Genomic DNA, 18,980 nt, shown 5'->3' with positions numbered 1-18,980 from the left:
AATTCTGATCACCATCCTGCTGAGGTACGTAAAGCAGCTTGCCAATGGATGACTCCTTCATCCAAACTTAGAGTAACCTTTGGGTCTCAAAAGCACTTGCTTCTACTTGCAGCCTTTCACCTTAATCTCTGCTCTCCCAACTAAAGTAAATTATACAGCAGAAGAGTCAAAGATTACGTCTAAGTTTTTCTTTTGTTCCTTATGTAAAACCAGTTATCTGGCCTTTGTCTCCTACTATGCACAACAGCAGCTCACCGGTGCAACACTACGCTACACTAGAGCCTGGGTCTTCATACATGCTGGGAACCGCTGGTGAAGTGCAACATAACGGAGGAGATAACACCAATTTCCATTAGAAGATAGCAGGACTGCTAACTATCACCGCTCAATAGGCACTAAGATCTTAGGCGAGTTGTCTGTCTTTACTTTCCAAGCTTCAGTGCAGTGCAGTGTGCTTAACTGTCAACAGCCACAACTGACAGGCTTTGGTTACTGCCATTTGCTGCCTTTCAGCTGGGACCAATGTCTCCAGTCAGTCGGCTTTGATTGTAAATTACCAGTGGAAACGATGAAGCTCCGTTCCTGCAAGTAAGTCTTGATCTCATCTGATGGGATGCAGTTGCAGGTGGTTGTTGATTACCAAGTGAAACCTGTACAGTATGTGCCCTGTCTGAACAGAATAACATAATGGTGATATGGCTGAAAAAATATACCCAGTTATAGTGCAAGCAGATAACATATAATAGAGCATATTATAATTATGGCGTATAAATTAGGTGCTTATAACCATCTGCCTGTCACTGGGTAAATGTCTAATGTTTGCAATAGTTCTCTTACGTCTCTTAAGTTATACAGGTTAATGATAATATATTATCAAGCTGTTATATGTACTTGCTGGTTGTCTTTCTTCCAAAATGAAATGGCAATTGCATACTGACAGTGGAGAAAGAGGGGCTGGGATCCTGCAGCTGGGCATGCAGAAAAGGCGGGAAAGAGCCAGAGAAGCATTTAGTTCCCCATTAGGAAGAAGCCAAGAGAGAGGGAGTTTTTAAGTCCAGAGTATTAGCTATAAAGAGACTTTGATTTGTGATTAAAGAAACTGTTGCATCTTTTCCTGAGAAAATGGGAAATGAACGGAATGTATTCTCTCTAATTAGAATCACAGTTAAACTTGCTTATTAACTTATCTCTAAAGGTGAAGAACTCGCCTACTGACTATTTGAGACAGAAAGAGTGATGGTATTCGAGTACTTCTTTTTCTTGTTTCAAACATGGTCTCTGCTTTTAACTGTGTGTGCCTTTGTCCTCCTACAGCCAGCATCCTTGTACCTAAGATCTTATTCTTTATTTTATAGCACATGAACGAGGGAACTAAAATATTCATAAACATGTGAGAAGGATTAGGATTTTTTAAGAATATCTAGGACTGCGCGTTATGTGCCTTCCAAGAAAATAAGTAGTAACTATTAACCCATGAGAACTTCTCTATTGATTTAGAAAGAAATTTTGACAACTAACCCAAGGCTTCAATGCTTACCATCAGACCCACGGACATTGTGGGGAGTACTTGGGAGGGTTTGGTCATTAAAATGGAATACAAATATTTAGGTTTCAAAACAGGCACCTAAATGCAGTCAGTTAATAAGCTGTCATAATTTTTTTTTCAGCTAGTCCTTCCTTTCTCTTGGTTAGGTGACTCTCTAGGTGTCTGTCTAGGTGACAGCCTTGTCTCTCTTTGAAGATCATGGAAAGAATGGAAATCTGTTTTGTATATAAAAGTCTTCTTTACTAGGCTGCCTGTCCAGCAGGTGGGGGAATTTCCTTCTAAGCCTGAAGGGTGACTGAACCAGAGGGATGCAGGCTATCTTGGAAAGTGGGCACTCTGCCCCACCCCCCCTTTCTTTTTTTTGTTGTGTTGTTTTTTGGGTTTGGGTTTTGGTTTTTTGTTTTTGGTTTGGTTTTTTTTTTAGAAAGCTGCACTGGCTTGTTCAGTAAACTCAAGGATTGAGCATCAGAAGGTTTATTAGCTTATTAGACAACTTATTATCTTATTGGTTGTCTTCTGTCTGGGATGGAGAATACCCCAACTATGTCAGCATTTCATATTAAATAGTAGCTAAAGTAATATATTTAGTGTTGGGAGCAGGAACTGAAAACAAATGCTCGCACCACTGCCATTCCTGGATGATAATCCATCTCTCTCCTTCCATTGCTTACTGTTCCTCAGGCTGTACGCATCTAATGCTTGCTGTTGCAAAGACACTCCATCTCAACAGCAGAAGCAGAATATCCTCCCCCTTTCCTCATTTTTGCACAACGGTATCCGTGGACTCACCACAAACACCGAATTTTAGCTACACTCAATTATGGGATATTTTTAGTCATCACTGTAACTTTGCTAATAAAAAAAAAAAGGTGTGTGTTGACTCCTAGTTACTTAAACATATTAGTTACTGTTTTTACATCTCTACTGTTTTTACTGCCTTGGACTTCAGTGTCTACATGCTATCATTTAATTTGTTCTTTTTCTTCTTCGTTCCCCCTATCCTTGGGAAATTCAGCCCTTAGGAAAATGAGGTGCATCTGGAAACATTCAAAAGCGAATATTCAGACAAAAACTTTGAAGGGGAGAGCTGAGGACTAAGGCATTTCAGGTACGTGGATAAAGCAGAGTAATACAGAGTTTTGAAAATTTTCGGTTTTGGATTCAAACACTGAAACTCCATTTCATGCTCACATTAGCCACCTAAAAGTCAGTCTTGCTTTTTCCTTTTCTTTTAAACAAACATGGGTGGGTGTGGGTGTGTTTAACAAGTATTTTTGTATATACCCAGGTAAGTTCCTACTATTGAAATTCTCTGTAAAATTGAACATATTTAATAATAGTCTAAAGAAACTTTTAAGAAATGAAAAAAATCCCCTTTTTAGACAAAGCATCAGAATGCCATAACCAAGGTTAGATAGGAAAAAAAATTCTTAATAGCTATCATTTCTGGTGCACAAAAAAATTTTATCTTCAAAGCTGTGTCTCAGGTGCTGTCTATCTTTGTAGACTTTTAATGTCCCAGAGTGAAGGCTATCTTGTAGAAGAAGAAAATAGATTTTCCTCATTAATTTCAGTGTCCAGCACATCAGAATAGTGGCTTCAGTGGTGGGGTTAGTTACAGTAGTGCCTGTTTTCCTTACGAAGGACTAAGCTGGCCTTGATTCTTTTTTTCATTTGGGTGTGAGAGGAAACAAAACAGGAAAAAAAGCCGACACACTTTCCCCATTAAAACAGAGTTAAGTGCATTATTTCTGAGAGCGAGAATTTAACTCTTAGCTATGTTGGGTATTTTACCTCCTTAACCTGATGATTTTTGGAGTTCCCATTTGTAACCAGCTTGCTGGCTTGGATGGCATGACCTCAATCAGGGATGAAAAATTTATTAGGCAGCAGAACATAAAAAATGCATGTGCTGCAGCGTGGAGCATGGCTGCCTAAATCCCTTTCTCTCTTTTGTGTTCTCTCAAGTGTTTAGTCCCTAAGAATTGAGGATTACAGGGAACTAGGAATATCTAAACTGGACCTTGGGGAAAATGTAATATATTACATATAGTTTCTAGATTTTATTGAAAAGAAAGAAAAAGTTTTTCTTATGTGGAACAAGAAGTAGGTTTTTAATTGGTATTAAATTTTAAAACATGGTAGGAAAATGGTTTTCTTGTTGGTATGTTAATACTGGACCTGTTGAGTCCACACATTGTAATGCTCATGATTTTGTGTGTATTTGAGAATTGTTTAGGGATAGTTTTCTTGCCCAACTGAGATAAGGCTGAAATGCATTCCCACATAACTGGATGTATTGTTCTTCTGTAGATGCATGCTGTAAAGTAGCATAAGGAACAAGAATAAAGGTGGGAGAGCTGGGGCAGAAAAAGTTATGAAAAGGGGACTCTGGGCCTTTACCTTTTCTGTTTAAGGTGTCAGAAACAACATGTGTTGTTTATTCATCAAGATTAGATTTGTTTTCCAGTTTTACAAATATTATCTACAGAAGTGCTCCTTGTAAAGACAACCATTTCTTTTGTTAGTGCTCATGAAAAAAATCACAGTGACCACTCTGAAATCTGGGAAACAATTAGTAACCTACCAAATAAACACACACACACAAAAAAAAGGAGTTCTGAACTGCTGATTAATTTAAATTTCCAGAAATCTGTACCTTTCTAATAAAAATATGCATACTGTTCATACTGATTTGCACTAAAATTATGTTCCTGTAGCCCAAATGCTGTGTAAGACATTTCTCTCTCATAAGTGTAGACACCTAGATCCAGAACTGAGTCTGTAGCTTGGCTGCTAGACTTGCGCTTTTTCCGTCATGAACTGGGGTAATGTGGCTGGGAACGTATTAGCTAATTTAGAGCTTTCTGAAAAAGGAGCTGTAGGAAGAAGCAGAAGTGTGAGAAATCACAAGATGACAATGGAAGTCATTGGCTAAAACTCACCAGAAGGTAGCTGATCAAAGGAGATCAGGAAGGGGACTGATCAAAGAGGAGCTCCCAGAAAGTCATGAGTACAGTCCTGCATCCCATGCTGAAAAGGAGCACTGAGGCAGTGCACTGCAAGCTCCTGGCAAATTAGAACAAGTGGTGTTGGACCAAGAGAGACACATAATGCAGATATCAAGGGTAAGTAGTTCTGCTGTGTACCGATGCTATTAAAATGTGATGCAAAGAGCTGGAAATGGAAAACACACCAGTGTGTCCACGCCAGAACTACCTGCTTGTATCCCACTTTGGGAACTAGGGAGAAAAAAAAAAAAAAAGCAAGCAACACATGTAAAGATTAAAAGGGGTGGGTCTAAAAGGCACAGAACTATCGATTAACTATCAAATTTATTTTTTTACACTGAACAAGTTTAATAAAGAGCAGGGCACTATGTGATCAACCTATGAATAGGAGGTGAAGCTCCTATCTGAATTTAGATAAGGCATGCTAAAAAACCCCAAAGTATACAGGCTGTGTCTGAACCACCTAGAAATTCTGCTTAGGAATATGAATTTGACCAAGTAGGACAACTAGTCTTCTAAAACATGAACAAGTCAGGCTAGGTGAAATAGGGCACTAAAGCTCAGTCTTGATTTCACAATGGCAAGTAACTATTTAATCAAAAGCATGGAAGACTCTTAATTCTAGTTTTTGTTTGTTTGTTCAAGTGAAATGACTTATTTGCAGGCAATGGAGTTGCAATAAACAAGTTTAGCTCTATGCACAAACAAATGAAAAGAGCATTCTTCACAGCAGCTCTTCACAGAGGACAGTTTTTGTGGGGTGGTGGTGTTTGGGGTGGGGGTGGTTTGTTTGGCTTGCCTTTTTTTTAACTGAGAATCCCAAAGGACTCTAAATATAGATATTGTGGATCTGAATCAAAAATAGTTTCCTCTCAGTTTGTTGAATTGACAAGCTGCAAACAATTTACACACACACAATAAAAGGCACTTTAGATCTAACTGTAAAATATAACTTAGGCAATCTAGTGCAACCTAATTCATGAAAGGGGTGAAAACAAGCATGGAGCTCCATTAGGAACAGTAATGCAACTTTATAAGGGGAAGAACAGAATACTGTTAGGCTGATCAGAAAAAAAGTAACTGCAAATTCATTATAGTAGTACTAGAGTATTAATGGGTTGTTTACTTTAAAACTTGCAAAGATTAGTGCTTTGTACAAAACCAGTGACAGCTTTCTCCTGAGATACCATGTTGCCTGACCGTGGTTTCGGTTAGCCTAGATTGTGCAGCTCTGCAATCCCTTCCTGGGGCTGGCAGCATGTGCTATTCCCTCTTCCTTCCTTACATTCTCTACAAATCATGCTTGTGAACGCCAGGCTGCTAGGTTCAAATGCTGTGTCACAGGGTAGCAGGATGAAGGGTCTGTTTGTTCCTTTTTGTATTTGGAAAAGCAGAATGAAGAAAACAGTTTTATTAAAAAAAGGCAAAAATAAATTACCCTTTCCCAGGCAAGGCAAAGTAATGACAGCAAGTTGGAATCAACAACAGGAACTGGAAATGAATCTTCTCCCTGTTTGGCTAGCCTTTCACATGTGAGTGCTTTCTGTAAAGAAACGTCACTGGGTTTCTCCATTTTTTTCCATTCCTGGAGAATTTGGTTTAGAGAGAGGGGTGTCTTATAACCTTAAGACTCAAGTGCACTGTAGCTTATGGTTCAGTGTGTTCCAGTGCTATAAGATACTGATGGAGAAAACTCTGCATAAATCCTCTCCTATACTTGGGAGGCATTGCTAGCTTCCTTATCAAATCCAGCCTCAGTAATGGGCCACACAAGAAAGGTAATATCAGTGATTGTTGTGCAGTAGAAGCTAGACTAGCCCATTTTAAAAGATCAAGTATTATTTTGAGGCAATCATTGCTCAAGACTTGCTTGTGCTTGAACAGTAGTCGTAGAAGTGAGCTATACACTATTTCAGCTTTTGGGTATTTTCTAGGGGGGAGGTGTTGGGTTTAGTGTGTGGGTTTGTTTTTGTGGTTTGTGGTTTTGCGTGTTGTGTTGGTTTTTTTTTAAGAACACAGGATAACCAATTTCTGCAGAAATTATCTAGATGGGAACAGCGACACATAGCCTACAGAAACCTCTTGACCATACAAACAGTAATAAATAGCAGCTATTTCTAACTTTTATTGGGCTTTGGGCAGGGGGTAAGGGGAGAATTGTCTAGATGCAGTACTTAAACATCCGCTTTCTAAAATTTAACCACCTTATTTTGAATTGGCACACAGGCTGTTGCCAACACTTGTTCTTCAAATTTTATGTAAACACTTGTTCTTCAGAGTTGGGTTTTCCCCCTGAGGATTTGTTATCCACACCTCTGCTTTACCTTTGTTGCTGCTCTTCACTTACATAGTTTCTTTCAGCCACAGACTAGCTGAGAAGTGTGATAATATTTACTTGTGGCATTAAATAGTCAGTGATGTGCCAGCATTTTTTGCTGTACTAACTGTAGCGATATGAACAAGGTATATGCTGAGTAAGCCCTCTCATTTTTAAAAGGTAACAGGGAAGACTTGTACCATCTGAAAAGGAAGAGCAAAGAAGTGAGATCCCCTGTTCAGTTGTTAGCTGTCCTTAGAGTCAAGTAATACATCGTCTTGCTAATTCTCAGGCTTAAATACATTTGGTGGAACTGTTATCTAGGGCTTATCCACAGAACAACAATATACAGTTGCTCATTGATCAAGATCATATCAGCATCAGTGACGTGCCTATTCTGAATGATAAATGGGCACACAGGAGATGTGGCACAGAATTACAGACAATGGCTGGGAATAGAACAGAACTTGCCCAGAGAATTATCTAAGTGTTCTTCCCAGGGAAACTTTTTTGTCATGCGTTTTTATGTCTGTAAGGTATAGTTAATAAGCTTATGCCATTTCTGATCCTTCATCTATCAACTAATTTCTTAACAATGGCTTCTTTTTTTAATTACATTGAGATAACCAACATCTTGTTATAAATGTTTTAAATTAAAATAATTATGACACATTAGAGAGCCTGTAGTTGGTTTTTCAAACAAAAATTATTTTTCTTCCTCTTTTCTGTTTCAATAGTATGTAATTAGAAGAAAAAAAGCAAACAGGAAACTCAAATTTAACCACGCTGATAATAATTACTACTGACCTAATTTCCTAGAATACTTATCACAAAATAGACTTCCCAGATATTTTTGCATTATATGTTCAATATGGCTTCCATCATTCTTAGATGATAAGTGACCATATATGATAAGAATATGGTACTTAAAATATAGGTAACTAACTTTATCCCAGTTCTGAAGTTCCATTTCCACTTAGAGTAGTCTGCAAAGCTAGGAAAAAAAAAAAATAGGACCAAGTTAACATTAAAAAAAAATTACTTAGCTGACAGGAACAAAGACTTTTGTAGTGGGTGAGGTCACCATTGCTTTGCGGCATTGTCAGGAACTGGTGTTTTCAAAGATGAGGTATAGTCCTCCTCCATGTTTAGAAATCCATAGAATGTAGGTCAGGTGTGGATTTCTTCTGCTTGTTTCCTCACCAACCTACAAAGAGAAGGGCAGTGCCTTGAATAAGTCTGTAAAGGCAGTTGGCCAGAACACCTCGTATGATACTATGCACTCCTCCAGATAAGTGTACCTGATTAGTATTCAGAAGTAACTGACTAAAGTCAGCATCTTCTGTGCTTTTTGGGGATATGCAGCTGTGGTGAAAGTGGTGCTACAAGTTTTAAAATCAATTTCTGTTTTTCCTAAGAAAAAGTGTATGGCTCAGAAATGCAGTTTTGGTGTGAAAAAGCTAGGTGAGCACAGACTAATTATTCTTCATCATAGCTACAGCCTTTCTATGTATTACTGTGTATTAAATTCTTAGTAAAAAAAAAGTGGTAATTAATTTATAATATTACAAATGCTAGTTGGCTTACAGATTTAGGTCTGGCAACTGATTTGGAAGTGACAAGAGGCAACATGCACTTAAAGAAGCCTGGGCACTGAATTTGGTAGTAGAGACTATTGTAGCCCAGGCTTCGCTGCAGTCCCCTGTGGCATGGTAAGGCTTACCTGTGTAGGTATTCTTAATATTCTTATTTGCTATCCCAAGAGAGTACAAAGGAAAAAAATTCTAAAATTTTATTCTTAAGATGTTTTTGTAAATACAGCTAATCAATTCTTAGTATTAACGATAGATACATAAATATACTGTGAATATACATATTATTTAATATTAATTCCATTCTCAATATTGTATTGAACAATGTGGTAACTTTGTGTAGTTAAAGGCAAGATGTAGGTAAGGCTCCTGCAAGCCTTCCTTCTGCAGAAGTGCACTTCAACTGCTGGAGCTATTTTACATAGGATTTGAACAACAGTAACAAGTACAGACTAGAGATGCTGTTAAAGCCTTATCCACAACAGGAACTCAATTTAGCACCAATTTTGTGATCTGGCTGCCACCGTCTAAGCTTCCAGAGGATGAGAAGGGGCAGGATTTTTTGATTGAAACACTGGGTAACTACAGTGCCTGGGGAGTCTAGATATTTTACAATCACTGGGATGCAGAGTCCTTAATCCTTATAGAAATCCTGTCCTGAAAATTTGAATTCAATACAGCTATTGGGTCCCATAAGTTGGGAATAGGGTCTCCTCTCCTTACACCTCCAAAGATGCCTGCGCTATCTCCGCCTCGTCAGCTTTGTTGACAGTCTTACGTAAACTCTTCAGTAATTACTTGCATTCAGGTGTTAAGTCACAAAGGGATAGGGTATCCACTAGAAACAAAACAGGACCCACCTACTAGTCTTAAGCCATTGAGGCTGCATGGATTTGGCCCAGGAAATACACACCTCTTTGCTGGTGGGTAGAGAGGACAGCTGAGCAGGTCAGTGATGGACACAGGTACAAACTTGGGTCCTCTGACACTAGAAAGTAGTCAAGTGTAATTTCAGGCCCTGACTGTATGTACAGATAGGTCTAAATCCCTTTGTGTATATAACTTTGTTCTGCAGCCTACAGACACACAAAAAAAGTTGCACATCGGCATCCACTCAAATGATTTCTCAGATTTGTTTCCTTCACTATGATGCTTCACCTCAGCATTCTCCTTGTACAATATGAAAATCAAGTCTTATTTTCAAGTTTAAACATTTTAAACCCTGTCATATTTTTTTTTAGAGAAAACTGTTAAATACATTTAATACTCAAGCAATATTTTATGAAACTGCACATATTCACATGCCCTAGTTGATTTTATTAAGCATCTGAGTATTGTGGCTTAGAATCACTAGCAGTAGAAAAGAAAAGAAATCAGGATAAAGGGATTCACATTGGTTATTATAATATGTTTTGTTAATGGAAACCTCCTGTATGCAGCTGAGATGCTTAAAACAGTTTTAGTATAACAGCAGCAGTGAAACTGCAAAATTAAGTAGAAAATTACATTTAAAAAGAAAAATCTAACCAACTGACTCAGTGTTATGAGCCGCTAAGAAAAGAACCAGCAGAAATAAGTACTGTAGACTTTGCATAGTAACTACCATGCATCAACTAACACCGCATGCAGCATTTCCTTCATCATTTAACTATGGTTATTGGTTACATACACACACAACTCTGTACAATGCTACAAAACACAAACCTGATGTTACCTTTTTTTAAAAAAAAAAAAAAAAAAAAAAACACACAAAAAAACCCCCAAAGCCAACATAGTCAGCAGAAACTATAAATAGTATTTCAAACATTGAAATGCAGACAAAATTACGGGCCTTGGCTTATGTATTCTTCTCTTCAAGAAGGATGGGATGAACAAGGGAAAAAGAGAGGATGAACAACTTTGTGACATCATAATCATTTGGGAGAATATTTTATCCAATATCAATTTAACAGGAGGAGCCCAGACTAGTATCCATATCATCTTAGCTCCTGCTTACATTTTCCCTGGGGTTATGCATTTGTGTGTTTGCTGTTGAATGCTCTGGCCCTAGATGCTATGACATCAACCTGGGGTCTACTCCTTTTCTTTTGCTAGCCTCTAAAATGAGCTTCACTCATTCACTTTCTGATGTGGGAGAACTGAAAAAGCTCCAGCATTACTTTATTCATTGAAAGGATACAACAGGAGTAGTTGCAAGTGGATAATTATTGTAACTAACGCTAGCTGCTTTGGTTTCTTTAAATATCCACATTGATATTGAAATACAAAGCCCAGGTTATTCAAATGAGACTAAAATTAGAGGAAGCTGACCCTTTAGGGATTGTACTAAAAATGAAGTAAGAGAAGAAATGATTACATAAAAATTTTACTTTTAAGTCTTGCTACAGACTGGTATTTCAGTCCTTTCTGAGCCCCATCCTTTCAAACAATATTTGTCTTGGCACTTTGTTGTCCTTTCCCACTCAGCCTCGCTAGGGTTGTTGGGAAGTGATGTTATTTGGGAGGGTTTATTTCTTAAAATATCTCCCGCTGTAAGGAAGCTCATACCATAAAGGAAGGCCAAGCCAAGAAAACTAATATAGTTAGAAAAGAAAGCAGGGTAGGGGAAGCCACAGCCCGTACTTGCGTACTCGCCGTCTGTGGTAAGTGGGACACTTTGCCTTTGAGAGGTTTTGTGGCTTTGCGCAGGTTAAGTGGAACATCCCTCTGTTGTGGGACTGTGAAAAAATGTAGATCTGTAGAAATCTGTTCTGGTGCATCTTTCTCAACACTAGGAACTCTGCAGTCAAAGAGCAAGTAAAAACAAGAGTTAGAAAAGATAATTTTGACTATACAGATTAAACAGGCAGGAGAATATTAGACTAAACAAAAACTCGCCCCTGTGGAAACCACTAAATAAATGTTTCCTTCAAGAGGAAACGTATTTTACTTACTGCTTTCAGCACTAGGTCTTTTTTCATATAAAATATTTTTTTCCTTTGCATCCAGAATAAAATCAAAAGAATAAATAAATTAATAGGGAAATGTTTCTCCATCAGAACATTGCCAGTGACATCACTGCTCCGTCATTCTCAGCAGAATTACTTTCATGATGTTCTTTGCAAGCATGGACAACACGTACATGAGAAGACCATCTGTTACACTGCGTAGTATTGCACCTTCTCAGCTGTCTTCTGCTGCAAAGTATAAAAAAATTAAATGTCATCATTTCTATTGCAACTGACACAGTAAAATGGCAGAAGGAGACCAAAATGAAAATTCATACTGAAGCTGTAATCTACATATAAAACAAAGTTTTTTTCTGGAAACTGATAGGGAATGTTTCCCTCAGCTGAAGACCTCAGACCTTGCTGTAAAGCCTCTAGCCATTCAAGTAACTGGTGCTCTGGTGACCTGTTGCTTCTTTCTTTGCAGTGCTGCAGGGTAAATGGTGATTATTTCATTTTTTAACTACTGGGTTGTTAAAAACAGCATTTATATGGAAGAAAAAAATGAAGCAGCAGTATTATTGAACATCTGCCATACCACAGCATATACGTAAGATGCGCATTTCAGGATAGGTAATTTACAAGGTGCTCCCTTTATCTGCAGCTTCCCTCCGCTCCGCACTTTATTACAAATGGCTGAAGAGAGTCACTGTTCCTCGTAAGTCCAGTCAGAAAGCCACACAATGAGGAAGGGCTGCTCCTTGTCAATCTAAGAACCTTCTACATTGCATAAGCACACCCCATGACAAGCGAAGACCAAGAGACCACGCATACAGGAAAACAGACTATGGGAAAAGAATGACCTTCCTGAGGGAGTATGCAAATATTATAAAAATGTCTATAATTGCTCAGAAATCAATAACATAATTAGCCATATGCTACACTTACAATTATTTTTTAATTTACCCTTTAGCAGCCCACCACAAAATAATGTTAACAAGTGATGTATAAGAGGACACAATTTCACCATAGGCATTTGTTTTCTAATATTGAGATACATAGATAATGCTTCTCATTAGAATACACATACACAGAACTGTTTCACATGCTAGCAGATATGTTCAAAACCAAAATGCACCTACTTACTGATACTTTATAGACGTGTTACTCATTTTTGTCTCTCACCTTCTTGGGGGAAGGTATTTTTCTGTCTATGTATACGTGTCAGATAGGATTATAAATATTTCATTATTATCTCACACTGAAAGACGGCATTCAAATCCATTAGCTTTTTACAAAAACAACATGTTCTTCCTGTTTTTCCTTCCTTTGCCATTTCCTATCTCGGTTGTTGGTTTTGGCTAAAATGCAAACCCCAAACTTTTACTTCACAGCGTGTAATAGGACAGATTTTGGCGACAGAAGCCTGAGCGCCCAAACTGAAATTACAAACTGCATTTGGTGGCCAGCATGCAACTGTTAAGCCTTTGTTGTAGAGCTGGCTAAAGCTACAACGCCCAAGGAAGGATGTCAGTTTAGTGTCTTCCTTCCCAGTCCTACTTGCTGGTAGAAAAGGTGGCAGAATCTGCTACCAGCAACCTTAGGGGCTTGCTCTTATACAGCAATTGCTGGCCAGGCAGGTGGGAGCAGGCAAGTAACAGTGACTTTCAGGCTGGAAAAAGATTGAAGAGTAGCACAGAAAGCATATTTGATGCCAGACACATCCAGGAAGGGAAGATGGAAACACATCAAACAAAGCCTCGTACCTTACCCACACAACACAATCAGATCCTTATGATTTTGAATTACTGGATTCTTACACAGTCTTTGAACCCACAGTTAATTTTCTGAAAGGCTGAATTAGTTCCATGGGAGGTCATACTTTTCCAGGAGGTATAGGCATAGGCTAGAACAGACCAGTTCACTGCTCCTGAGACACTAAGAATGCACTAGATTAATAGTTACCACATGCAAATCCCAATATCCATTTCCCCTCATCACTGAAAAAAATAATGGGGGGGGGGGGGGAAGGAGATACTGAAACAGAAAAATTCCTGAAAAAGGTTTAGTTTCTAACAGCACAAACGTTAAGCTGTTCCCATGATGTGAAGCTTTTGGGGCTAAGAGTATGTGAAGCTACAGCTACCACATCTTACAGAAGTTCTTAAACACCGTGTCCCTTGGTATAAGCAGAAGAGGAAGAGCAAGTATCCTATTCAGGACCCACAAGACCTATTGCCATATGCATTTTCTGAAACCTAGGATGGCAAGTTCGAAAATCCATTTGGATTTTATTCTGGTGCTTCTGAAAGTCTTTGTCAGCTCTCAGTTGAGCTTCTGCACTTACTTGTGGCTCCAGCCAAAATGAGCATCTGATTTTTGCAAAAGTCTTGATTTTGGTATAATCTCTTCCCTCTTAAGAGATCAGTCAAATGGCAGCCAACTGAGCCAATCATCTACTGCGTGTTGATGAGCCTCTCAAAGTAGATTTTGTGAACCCAGTTAAACTGTAAAGATCACAATTAAGTAATTCTGAGAACCCAGTGAAGTGCATTACTGATATACTGCTACAGTATGGGAGTGCTACAAGCCCCTGCTCCATAGCCATGAAGGCCTTTACACCATGAATAGAAAACAAAGTCACAGAACCCTTTGATATCATTCCAATAAAGCCTCACCACATTCAGAGCCCCATAAATTCTGTTACTTGAAAAGCAACAGAACATACTCACGTTGCTTTCAGTAGAGGAGGTGCTAGAAAGGGCTTTCTTGTTTCAAGAACTTTTGTAGAGGGAGTTATAAAAACAATGGTAAATCTTCCCTTCACATCCATTAACAGAGTACAAAAGACTACTCTCTGATTTCTGTCCGTGCAATGGCATTGCATTTCCAGCAAAGACGGTGAAAGCAGCAAAGTATTTGGGGGGGGTGGTGGTAATTAAAAATCACTTATGAACAGTTCTGAATGCAGAAACAAGCAAGAATTGAGGTTTCATCGCCTCAATTTAGTGAAATGAGAAATCAAAACTGTTGCAGATTTGATTCTGAACAAAATGCAATATGGAAGGCAAGAAAAGGTTGCATTTAACATGCTGCTCGCATCTTGTTCCTCTCTCTAGCAGAGAATTTAGTCATCGGTTTCATTTAGTCATCTGAGAAATTGCTCTCTCTGCTACTACCTGAAAGCCTGTTGTTACCTGTGGATAACAGGAAGTGTACGGCAATTTTGTTTTCCGCCATCTTTTATATCTACTGAAAAGACTGCTACATCTTGTGGGGTCTAGAAAGCTTGTAAAAAGAGAGACCACTCCCCTAACTACTGAAAAATCACACTTGAAAAGCAACCATTAACCAACCAAAAAAACTTCACAAACCTAGAAGCACGTGAATTCCCTTACATAATGTTACTGGTATCTCTTTTCATATAGCCAGTGCACAAAGCTATTTCAATGTTACATAGGCTATGTTCTGAATATTAATATTCCTGTCATTTTTTTGATGCTTGTTTCTAACCATCACTTTTAGAGGCTTTTACAGCTAGATGCATGATATGAAAAGCAATTCAGACGATGTCTTTTGCAGCTTTAAATAAATACCAAACACACTAGGAGATAGGAGATAGATTCACCTTCTGAATCAGCAAGCAAAAGCAACAGATGATATAACACAGGACTGATGATAGCAGCAGGATCTTAAAGAAGTCATAACAGAAATCAGTATTTCCTCTACATCTTTCACTGCTTTCTTTTCTGGACAGCCAGACTGCCAGACTTGGGAGCTTGCTGATATGCCATCCCTACACTCAAAGCAGATTGAAAGCTTTCATTCCAGCAGAAATTAACACATGGCAACATGGGCCAGCTTTTGCTAATGAACCCTATAAATCAAGGTTCATTTATGTTCAGAAAGAAATATCTTTCTAACATGACAAACATCATCTATACTTGATATATTTTTGCACATGCACAGGTGCACAAGATAAAATGACATCTAGTACTTTTAGCAATTCTTAGTTTTGGAATAAACTCCAAGAAGTCTGTTCCCATAATTTATTCTGACAAACATGTTAAAAAATAGTAGCCACTTAATTCTTTTCAGAAGAAAACAAACTTTTCTGAGATTTAACTATACATTCAGTCAGCATAAATTGGGGAAATACTGCATGATTTATCATGTGCAGGCAGTCTGTCTTTATACAGAAATATATAGTAACATATCACACCTACAGCTGAGCATATCACCTACAGCTCAACAGCAGCACCTCCATGATCAGAATATCTGTTTACAACCTACTGCTCATCTAATTTATACCACTGGAAATCTAAGACAAGCCTTTAAAAACCACATTAAAAAAAAAAAAAAAGAGAAGTACAAGGTTAAAAAAAGGGAAGGGGGCTTAATCCAGCTTTTCTTGCTGTTAGGGGGTGACTCAACTTGATTGGAATATTCATGAGTGACTAATGCCTGTAAGATGGCAAAGACTGTATAACACCATTTGAGTTTTGTGGGCCTGACCACCATTTGGGGCTACAGTGCACCAGAAACACAGACAGAATCCAAAGCTCTGCTTCTGCCACGGAATTTCACCTGACTGATGGCACCCTGACTGCTCACTTGATTCTTGTCTAAGGTAAAAATCACTTTTTAGGCCTGCCCTACTCTTTGGCATAAGTTACATGTCCCTGTAAAGCATATTTTATACAGTGGGCCCTTATGTAGTTTTGTGTAAGGTTCTAAGAACATGGTTGTACTTTTCTTTCTTTTCTTTTTAAATTTAGTTTGGTCAGGTTAATCTTTAAAGTTTACTTTGTTCCAAAGAGTCTGCAAGGATGAATGTTTGATTACAATGTTTGAAAGCTCTTACCCACTTCCTTATTTGCGCAGGGTGGGGGGGGGGAAACAAACCGCCAAAAAAGAGGTCCTTTTAATGAGACATTCCCCGCGATGAGATTATTTTGAAGAGTTGCATACATTGCTGTAACAGTGGCATAAGTCAAACCATACACCAAATGTTTCACAATTTGTAGTTTCCTTTGCTAAGCATAAGGATCATCTTTGAGCATAATACCTTATTCTGTTTGGAGTTCAAAATGCTTTTTTAATATGTTAAGCCACTTCCCACAAACTTCACTCTCAGGAAGTTTAAATTGGCTGCTTTTCCAAAGAGGTTTGAAGGATGCTAGTGTTCTCAGCTTTGTAAACTCAAAATGAACTTGTATTCATGTTTCAGATCAAACGAGTTTTGTATTTTATTTTTTAATCACTGCAATAGCACTTCAGAATTCAAATGTCCAGTTTTTTGGGTTTTTTTTTCGTTTTTAAGTGCTCACTCTTGCATTTTGCCTAGTCTGTCTGCCAGAACCATTAACTTCAGACTTTTCACAGAAAAAACAGGCAGACACAAATATTGCATTTCTAAATCAGAGGCTGGGGGAGAACTTGGAAAGGCTCCATAACAATAACTAAAACAAATACTAATGATCAGCTGAAATAGCTGATAGAGTGCTCTCTCCAAACATCTGAACAGATCCACTAAAAAATGTCTCAAATTGTTTTTATCTTTTTAGATTATGCTTATTAAATGTATAAGCCTTAAACATTTTGAGTTGAATAGTATACTAAATAGCAGTAATAACAGCACTAGCAACAGCAATATACTTTTCTTAACTCTGGAGGAAAACAAACCAAACCAACCAACCAAAAGAAACAAACAAACAAAACCAATATCCCAACACACTCATTATCACAAGAACTGCCAGAGCAGTATCAGTTCAAAAGTAAATTTTGAATTACAGCTGCCCACAGATATAACACAAAACAGTTTTTACAAATACCCTATGCAAAGAGTGAGCAAGAAGAAATTGATGATACAAAAAAAAACACATTTGATGAGTAACTAAAAGTCTTAGGCCCAAATTCTAGCACACCCTACAGACCACAACTCAGGTGGTAGATTTGAGAGAGGGTGCTCTCAGACCCAGCCAAGGACAGTCTATTGTTGTCTGCAGATGGATTTTTCTTGACAATACCATTGGCATTTGCCTCCAAGCTTTAATCTGTGCTGATCATCATCATGTCGGATGCACATTGGGCTATTTCCAGGAAGAGGTCCTTTCAGTAGTCATTCAGAAAACCATAGGAGTCCAGTGATATCAAACAAGGGTCAGACCTTGTAGATACATAGGCTTGTCAGACAAGGGGGCCATCATCTACACAGAAATAACATGAAGCAGCCATAGTTCCTATTTTTAGCTGTTAACTAACGGAAGACAAGGGTGGCTAACATCTTTAACCATTTACTGAATTGCACTGGATCAGTTTACTCTTCTGCAAGAGCGGGGAGTCCTGGATTTCCCCCTCCTTTCAGATCCTCTCCTCTCCTACTTACGGATGTTTTCACCTTCTAAAAAAAAAAAAGTCAGTATGACCCAACTGTCAGATGTGGATTTAAGAGAATACAGGATTTCCATTCAGTAGCTAGACAGGATTCCTTAAAATAGGAGGTAGAAAAGTGTTCAGAATGAAAAAAAAGGACACAGAGCCAGGGTTGCTGCCTACTGATTGTCAGCTGGTGTACAAACTACTCTCAGTGACTGGAAGGATGAGCAGCTAAACTGAATATATTGCTTTGCCTTCATGCCTCACATGCACCAGACACCACCCTGACATAGCCAAAGACTGTGTCCTTCTGAAACATATTTAGATTTAGCAAATTAATTGCAGCATATAGCAACAAATGTCTATACCTAGAAATCAGATGGAAAGCCTTTCAGAAGCTTGAAGTGTGTCCCAAATTACTACTGTATTTAAAGAACTGTAGGGGACAATGTTTTACACCTCTTCTGTGTTTATTTGTTTGAAGGGTTGGATATTGGGATGCTTTAAAAAAAATTCTTTAGAAGGAATGAAAAGGAAACCTTAGAAGTCTTCAAAGAAACACTAATACTACCAAACGTAAAACAGCACTATAAAACAGTCACAGTCACATCATTTAGAAGTTGTTTTTCACGTAACTGAGCTGCACTACAATAAATATTCTGGACAGTAGATGTCCTAATTGTAATTTGGCATTACCCTTTGGCTGCACCAAACTAGTTAAATAAAGTAAGTGTCAGATAGTTAGTGAGTAAAGTCTGCCTTATAAGGCAAAGAAAATACTTCAGTTTGAGACATACAATAAGCAACAAACATATACTATTAGGTTTTGCTTTTGAGATAAAATAAACATAATAAATGTGATTCTGCTAAAAGTTCTACACTTGTTATTTTTTAAATAATATTTGTGAGCTTTTTCTTGACTTAACGACATGGACAGTGTTAGTGTGATCTGCCCAGTCAGGGAATTTATCAATAAAACTGGTGAATTCATTCACAAGGTAAAAATAATGATACAGCTAGGGAGATCAAAGATAATATCCATTGCTGATCAGCATTTGAAAGGCGAATCCATTATACTATGTAAACATAAAGGTCAGATAAGCCATTTTGATATAAACAATAGGGCAAAAATTCTCTAAGAAACTGAGAGCCTATAAATTTGAGAAAACATATATATAAATGAATTCAAATTGTCTCCATGTACATCCA

The 18,980-nt window shown here is 38.1% G+C and overlaps 2 long non-coding RNA genes across 2 annotated transcripts in view; one reads left to right on the top strand and one right to left on the bottom strand.

Moving 5' to 3' along the window:
- LOC135313087 (uncharacterized) overlaps positions 1–18,980 on the top strand; it is a 307,634-nt gene that overhangs the window by 280,225 nt on the left and 8,429 nt on the right. Inside the window, exon 8 of the long non-coding RNA XR_010372679.1 lies at positions 2,562–2,654. This is a non-coding gene — a long non-coding RNA (uncharacterized LOC135313087). The remainder of the gene's footprint in view (positions 1–2,561; positions 2,655–18,980) is intronic.
- On the bottom strand, positions 5,531–17,770 carry LOC135313271 (uncharacterized). The gene is made up of 3 exons (XR_010372888.1): positions 17,694–17,770; positions 11,588–11,642; positions 5,531–8,081 (listed from the first exon to the last, which is right to left on the bottom strand). It is a non-coding gene; the product is annotated as an uncharacterized LOC135313271 (long non-coding RNA).

Source organism: Phalacrocorax carbo, chromosome 4, assembly GCF_963921805.1.
Source record: "Phalacrocorax carbo chromosome 4, bPhaCar2.1, whole genome shotgun sequence".
Taxonomy (NCBI): Eukaryota; Metazoa; Chordata; class Aves; order Suliformes; family Phalacrocoracidae; genus Phalacrocorax; species Phalacrocorax carbo.
This window is presented reverse-complemented; position numbering and strand designations above follow the sequence as displayed.